The following is an 8,370-nucleotide window of genomic DNA, read 5'->3' on the forward strand; positions in this document are numbered from 1 at the left end:
GATTCCAACGGATCTGTCTTTTTAATTTAAAAGATTGCAATTCTCAATTCGATTAGCATTTGCTATCACCATCAACAAAGCTCAAGGGCAATCAATAAAAAAATGTGGTATAGATCTTAATACAGATTGTTTTTACCATGGACAATTGTACAAGGTTTTTAACTGAAAGTAAGGAGCGACATTAAAACTTAAAACGAACAGAAATTACTCCGTATATGAAAGGGGCTGATCCCTCCTCGGCGCTCCGCTCTTTACGCTAAGTTTTTTATCGTTTTAAAAAGTAGAGTTGAAAGAAAGAGTCGAACTTTAGCGTAAGGAGCGGGGCGTTGAGGAGGGAACAGGCCCTTTCATATACGGAGTAATTTCTGTTCGTTTTAAGTTTTAATGTCGCTCCTTACTTTCAGTTAAAAAAACATTTATTATTTGAATAAAGTAAAACGAAGATTTAAAATGAATATTAAAAAGTAAGTTTTTGAGATAAGAGTAAAGAGTCAAACTTAAAACGAATAAAAATTACCTCAAACAGGAATTTAGTTACTGTTCTCTTCCATCTCCTCTAACCATAAAAGTTTTAAAGTCTGTTGCATCATTTGCGCTTTACTGAAAATAAATTTAACTGTACATTTTTTATTTATTTATAATTTTGAAAATAAAAAAATAAAAGGTATAAACGAATCGATGACTGAGTTTCCTGGGATTGATATCATTGTACATGCAATTTATTTTCATTAGTCCGTTTCAGTCATCTTGATTATTATAATTATTTGTTTTTTATTTGTCGTCGATGTTTTGAAAAAACACAGCAGTGTTCAAGATACAAATAATTTTCAATAAAACGTAAATGACGCAAAAGGTGCTAAATCTTCAGATAGTTTGAGGAAGGGAATGAGGTTAGTTCCAACTGTGGTAGGCTGCTGTTTGAATATATATATATATATATATATATATATATATATATATATATATATATATATATATATATATATATATATATATATATATAAGCCCCCCCGCGCGCGTAAGTCGTTACGCGCCATAATAGTTACGCGCCATTGTAGTTGTGTCCCTATGTCCCACCTGTGAATATAGATATATATATATATATATATATATATATATATATATATATATATATATATATATATATATATATATATATATATATATATATATATATATATATATATATATATATATATATATATATATATGGTTTTAACTACGTAAAACTTGCGAATATACAACATTCTTTGCTGTCCCATTGTCTTTGCATATAAATAGATTGTCAGGTTTACCGACTCTTGAACATGCAACATATAATGGTCCATGGGAAAACAATCTGTATTCAGATCTATACCTCATGATTCTAATGATTGCCCTTGAGCTTTGTTGATGGTGATTGCTAATCGACCATTCCCTGTCCCGGTGTCCCGGTCGTCATTTATATCCCCCTGTTTCCCCCGGTGTCCCCGTTGTAGTTGTGTCCCTGTGTCTCGGTCGTCATTTATATTCCCTGTGTCCCGGTCGTCATTTGTATCCCGGTGCCCCGGTCTGTAGATACATTCGTTTTTTAGTTTTGTTTTTCTCCATTATTTTTTCCTTTTTTTTTCTTTTTTAGTTTATTTAGATTTTTAGATTTTTTAGTTTTTTATTAGTTTTTAGTTTTTTTTTCTTTTTAGTTTTTTTGTAGTTTTTACCTTCTTTTTAGTTTTGTTAGTTTTTTTTTTTACTTATGTCCTGGTCGTCATTTATATTCCCTGTGTCCCGGTGCTTTGTTGATTGCTAATCGAACATTCCTTTTGTCCTGGTCGCTTTCTCTTTGAGTGCTTAGTTTTTTAGATGAAAATTTTTTTTTAGTTTTTTCCTTTTTTTCTTTTTAGTTTTTTATTGGTTTTTACCTTTATTTTAGCTTATTTTTCAGTTTTTTCCTTTTTTTTAGTTTTTTTTTATTTTTTATTTTTTTAGTTTTTTACCTTTTTTTAGTTTTTTTAGTTTTTTTAGTTTTTTAGCTTTTTTACTTTTTTTATTAGTTCTTAGTTTTTTTGTAGTTTTTGCCTTTTTTTAGTTTTTTCAGTTTTTTTTTTAGTTTTTTATTGGTTTTTACCTTTATTTTAGCTTATTTTTCAGTTCTTTCCTTTTTTTTAGTTTTTTTAGTTTTTAGTTTTTTTAGTTTTTTACCTTTTTTTAGTTTTTTTAGTTTTTTTAGTTTTTTAGCTTTTTTATTTTTTTTTATTAGTTTTTAGTTTTTTTTGTAGTTTTTGCCTTTTTTTAGTTTTTTTAGTTTTTTAGCTTTTTTATTAGTTTTTAGTTTTTTTTTGTAGTTTTTGCCTTTTTTTAGTTTTTTTCTTTTTAGTTTTTTTGTAGTTTTTTCCTTCTTTTTAGTTTTGTTAGTTTTTTTTTTTACTTATGTCCTGGTCGTCATTTATACTCCCTGTGTCCCGGTGCTTTGTTGATTGCTAATCGAACATTCCTTTTGTCCTGGTCGCTTTCTCTTTGAGTGTCGTCATTTATTTTTTTCTTTTTTAGTTCTTTTAGTTTTTACCTTTTTTATTTTTTTTTAGTTTTTTAGATGAAAATTTTTTTTAGTTTTTTCCTTTTTTTCTTTTTAGTTTTTTATTGGTTTTTACCTTTATTTTAGCTTATTTTTCAGTTTTTTCCTTTTTTAGTTTTTTTTATTTTTTATTTTTTTTTTAGTTTTTTACCTTTTTTTAGTTTTTTTAGTTTTTTTAGTTTTTTAGCTGTCCTTTTTTTTAGTTTTTTTTAGTTTTTAGTTTTTTTAGTTTTTTACCTTTTTTTAGTTTTTTTAGTTTTTTTAGTTTTTTAGCTTTTTTATTTTTTTTATTAGTTTTTGTTTTTTTTGTAGTTTTTGCCTTTTTTTTAGTTTTTTTAGTTTTTTAGCTTTTTTATTAGTTTTTAGTTTTTTTTGTAGTTTTTGCCTTTTTTTAGTTTTTTTAGTTTTTTAGCTTTTTTATTTTTTTATTAGTTTTTAGTTTTTTTTGTAGTTTTTGCCTTTTTTTAGTTTTTTCAGTTTTCAGTTTTGTCACCTGATCCAGGTTTTTCAGGTGACGTCACCTGATCCATCCACAGATCCACACACAGACAACTTATTTTTATATATATAGATATCTATATATATAAAAATAAGTTGTCTGTGGATCTGTGGATGGATCAGGTGACGTCACCTGAAAAAACTGGATCAGGTGACGTCAAAACTGAAAAAACTAAAAAAAGGCAAAAACTACAAAAAAAACTAAAAATCTATATATATAAAAATAAGTTATCTGTGGATCTGTGGATGGATCAGGTGACGTCACCTGAAAAAACTGGATCAGGTGACGTCAAAACTGAAAAAACTAAAAAAAGGCAAAAACTACAAAAAAAACTAAAAACTAATAAAAAAAATAAAAAAGCTAAAAAACTAAAAAAACTAAAAAAAGGCAAAAACTACAAAAAAAACTAAAAACTAATAAAAAAGCTAAAAAACTAAAAAAACTAAAAAAAGGCAAAAACTACAAAAAAAACTAAAAACTAATAAAAAAAAATAAAAAAGCTAAAAAACTAAAAAAACTAAAAAAACTAAAAAAACTAAAAACTAAAAAAAAACTAAAAAAAAAGAAAAAACTGAAAAATAAGCTAAAATAAAGGTAAAAACCAATAAAAAACTAAAAAAAAAACTGAAAAAACTAAAGAAAGGTAAAAAACTAAAAAAAATAAAAATAAAAAAAAAAATAAAAAAAAGGAAAAAACTGAAAAATAAGCTAAAATAAAGGTAAAAACCAATAAAAAACTAAAAAGAAAAAAAGGAAAAAACTAAAAAAAATTTTCATCTAAAAAACTAAAAAAAACTAAAAAAGGTAAAAACTAAAAGAACTAAAAAAGAAAAAAATAAATGACGAAACTCAAAGAGAAAGCGACCAGGACAAAAGGAATGTTCGATTAGCAATCAACAAAGCACCGGGACACAGGGAGTATAAATGACGACCAGGACATAAGTAAAAAAAAAACTATCTATCTATATATATAAAAATAAGTTGTCTGTGGATCTGTGGATCGTGGATCAGGTGACGTCACCTGAAAAAACTAGATCAGGTGACGTCAAAACTGAAAAAACTAAAAAAAGGCAAAAACTACAAAAAAAACTAAAAACTAATAAAAAAAATAAAAAAGCTAAAAAACTAAAAAAAGGCAAAAACTACAAAAAAAAACTAAAAACTAATAAAAAAGCTAAAAAACTAAAAAAACTAAAAAAAGGCAAAAACTACAAAAAAAACTAAAAACTAATAAAAAAAATAAAAAAGCTAAAAAACTAAAAAAACTAAAAAAACTAAAAAAAGGTAAAAAACTAAAAAAACTAAAAACTAAAAAAAACTAAAAAAAAGGAAAAAACTGAAAAATAAGCTAAAATAAAGGTAAAAACCAATAAAAAACTAAAAAAAAAAAACTGAAAAAACTAAAAAAAGGCAAAAACTACAAAAAAAAACTAAAAACTAATAAAAAAAAGTAAAAAAGCTAAAAAACTAAAAAAACTAAAGAAAGGTAAAAAACTAAAAAAAATAAAAAATAAAAAAAAAACTAAAAAAAAGGAAAAAACTGAAAAATAAGCTAAAATAAAGGTAAAAACCAATAAAAAACTAAAAAGAAAAAAAGGAAAAAACTAAAAAAAATTTTCATCTAAAAAACTAAAAAAAACTAAAAAGGTAAAAACTAAAAGAACTAAAAAAGAAAAAAATAAATGACGAAACTCAAAGAGAAAGCGACCAGGACAAAAGGAATGTTCGATTAGCAATCAACAAAGCACCGGGACACAGGGAGTATAAAAGACGACCAGGACATAAGTAAAAAAAAAAACTATCTATATATATAAAAATAAGTTGTCTGTGGATCTGTGGATCGTGGATCAGGTGACGTCACCTGAAAAAACTGGATCAGGTGACGTCAAAACTGAAAAAACTAAAAAAAGGCAAAAACTACAAAAAAAACTAAAAACTAATAAAAAAAATAAAAAAGCTAAAAAACTAAAAAAACTAAAAAAAGGCAAAAACTACAAAAAAAACTAAAAACTAATAAAAAAGCTAAAAAACTAAAAAAACTAAAAAAAAGGCAAAAACTACAAAAAAAACTAAAAACTAATAAAAAAAATAAAAAAGCTAAAAAACTAAAAAAACTAAAAAAAGGTAAAAAACTAAAAAAACTAAAAACTAAAAAAAACAAAAAAAGGAAAAAACTGAAAAATAAGCTAAAATAAAGGTAAAAACCAATAAAAAACTAAAAAAAAACTGAAAAAACTAAAAAAAGGCAAAAACTACAAAAAAAACTAAAAACTAATAAAAAAAAGTAAAAAAGCTAAAAAACTAAAAAAAACTAAAAAAACTAAAAAAAGGTAAAAAACTAAAAAAAATAAAAAAAAATAAAAAAAAAGGAAAAAACTGAAAAATAAGCTAAAATAAAGGTAAAAACCAATAAAAAACTAAAAAGAAAAAAAGGAAAAAACTAAAAAAAATTTTCATCTAAAAAACTAAAAAAAACTAAAAAAGGTAAAAACTAAAAGAACTAAAAAAGAAAAAAATAAATGACGACACTCAAAGAGAAAGCGACCAGGACAAAAGGAATGTTCGATTAGCAATCAACAAAGCACCGGGACACAGGGAGTATAAATGACGACCAGGACATAAGTAAAAAAAAAACTAACAAAACTAAAAAGAAGGTAAAAACTACAAAAAAACTAAAAAGAAAAAAAAAACTAAAAACTAATAAAAAAACTAAAAAATCTAAAAATCTAAATAAACTAAAAAAGAAAAAAAAGGAAAAAAATAAAGGAGAAAAACAAAACTAAAAAACGAATGTATATACAGACCGGTACACCGGGATACAAATGACGACCGGGACACAGGGAATATAAATGACGACCGGGACACAGGGACACAACTACAACGGGGACAGCGGGGGAAACAGGGGGATATAAATGACGACCGGGACAAAAAAAACTAAAAAGAAAAAAAAACTAAAAACTAATAAAAAAACTAAAAAATCTAAAAATCTAAATAAGCTAAAAAAGAAAAAAAAAGGAAAAAAATAAAGGAGAAAAACAAAACTAAAAAACGAATGTATATACAGACCGGGACACCGGGATACAAATGACGACCGGGACACAGGGAATATAAATGACGACCGGGACACAGGGACACAACTACAACGGGGACACCGGGGGAAACAGGGGGATATAAATGACGACCGGGACACCGGGACAGGGAATGGTCGATTAGCAATCACCATCAACAAAGCTCAAGGGCAATCATTAGAATCATGAGGTATAGATCTGAATACAGATTGTTTTCCCATGGACCATTATATGTTGCATGTTCAAGAGTCGGTAAACCTGACAATCTATTTATATGCAAAGACAATGGAACAGCAAAGAATGTTGTATATTCGCAAGTTTTACGTAGTTAAAACCATATATATATATATATATATATATATATATATATATATATATATATATATATATATATATATATATATATATATATATATATATATATATATATATATATATATATATATATATATATATATATTATATATATATATATATATATATATATATATATATATATATATATATATATATATATATATATATATATATATATATATTCACAGGTGGGACATAGGGACACAACTACAATGGCGCGTAACTATTATGGCGCGTAACGACTTACGCGCGCGGGGGGGCTTGGGGGGGGGGGGGCGCGAAGCGCCCCCACCAGCTAGGTGTTGGGGTGGCGCGAAGCGCCACCCCAACAGCTAGTATCTATATATATAAAAATAAGTTGTATTTTTTAAAAAAAATAAAAAAGCTAAAAAACTAAAAAAACTAAAAAAACTAAAAAAAGGTAAAAAACTAAAAAAACTAAAAACTAAAAAAAAAACTAAAAAAAAAGGAAAAAACTGAAAAATAAGCTAAAATAAAGGTAAAAACCAATAAAAAACAAAAAAAAAAACTGAAAAAACTAAAAAAAGGCAAAAACTACAAAAAAAAAACTAAAAACTAATAAAAAAAAGTAAAAAAGCTAAAAAACTAAAAAAACTAAAAAAACTAAAAAAAGGTAAAAAACTAAAAAAAATAAAAAATAAAAAAAAAAACTAAAAAAAGGAAAAAACTGAAAAATAAGCTAAAATAAAGGTAAAAACCACTAAAAAACTAAAAAGAAAAAAAGGAAAAAACTAAAAAAAAATTTCATCTAAAAAACTAAAAAAAACTAAAAAAGGTAAAAACTAAAAGAACTAAAAAATAAAAAAATAAATGACGACACTCAAAGAGAAAGCGACCAGGACAAAAGGAATGTTCGATTAGCAATCAACAAAGCACCGGGACACAGGGAGTATAAATGACGACCAGGACATAAGTAAAAAAAAAAACTATCTATATATATAAAAATAAGTTGTCTGTGGATCTGTGGATCGTGGATCAGGTGATGTCACCTGAAAAAACTGGATCAGGTGACGTCAAAACTGAAAAAACTAAAAAAAGGCAAAAACTACAAAAAAACTAAAAAATAATAAAAAAAATAAAAAAGCTAAAAAACTAAAAAAACTAAAAAAAGGCAAAAACTACAAAAAAAACTAAAAACTAATAAAAAAGCTAAAAACTAAAAAAACTAAAAAAAAGGCAAAAACTACAAAAAAAAAAACTAAAAACTAATAAAAAAAATAAAAAAGCTAAAAAACTAAAAAAACTAAAAAACTAAAAAAAAGGTAAAAAACTAAAAAAACTAAAAACTAAAAAAACTAAAAAAAAGGAAAAAACTGAAAAATAAGCTAAAATAAAGGTAAAAACCAATAAAAAACTAAAAAAAAAACTGAAAAAACTAAAAAAAGGCAAAAACTACAAAAAAACTAAAAAATAATAAAAAAAGTAAAAAAGCTAAAAAACTAAAAAAAACTAAAAAAACTAAAAAAACTAAAAAAAAGGTAAAAAACTAAAAAAAATAAAAAATAAAAAAAAAACTAAAAAAAAAGGAAAAAACTGAAAAATAAGCTAACATAAAGGTAAAAACCAATAAAAAACTAAAAAGAAAAAAAGGAAAAAACTAAAAAAAATTTTCATCTAAAAAACTAAAAAAAAACTAAAAAAGGTAAAAACCAAAAGAACTAAAAAAGAAAAAAATAAATGACGACACTCAAAGAGAAAGCGACCAGGACAAAAGGAATGTTCGATTAGCAATCAACAAAGCACCGGGACACAGGGAGTATAAATGACGACCAGGACATAAGTAAAAAAAAAAAACTTAACAAAACTAAAAAGAAGGTAAAAACTACAAAAAAAACTAAAAAGAAAAAAAAACTAAAAACTAATAAAAAAACTAA

Source organism: Artemia franciscana, chromosome 3 (genome assembly GCF_032884065.1).
Source record: "Artemia franciscana chromosome 3, ASM3288406v1, whole genome shotgun sequence".
In the NCBI taxonomy this organism is placed as follows: Eukaryota; Metazoa; Arthropoda; class Branchiopoda; order Anostraca; family Artemiidae; genus Artemia; species Artemia franciscana.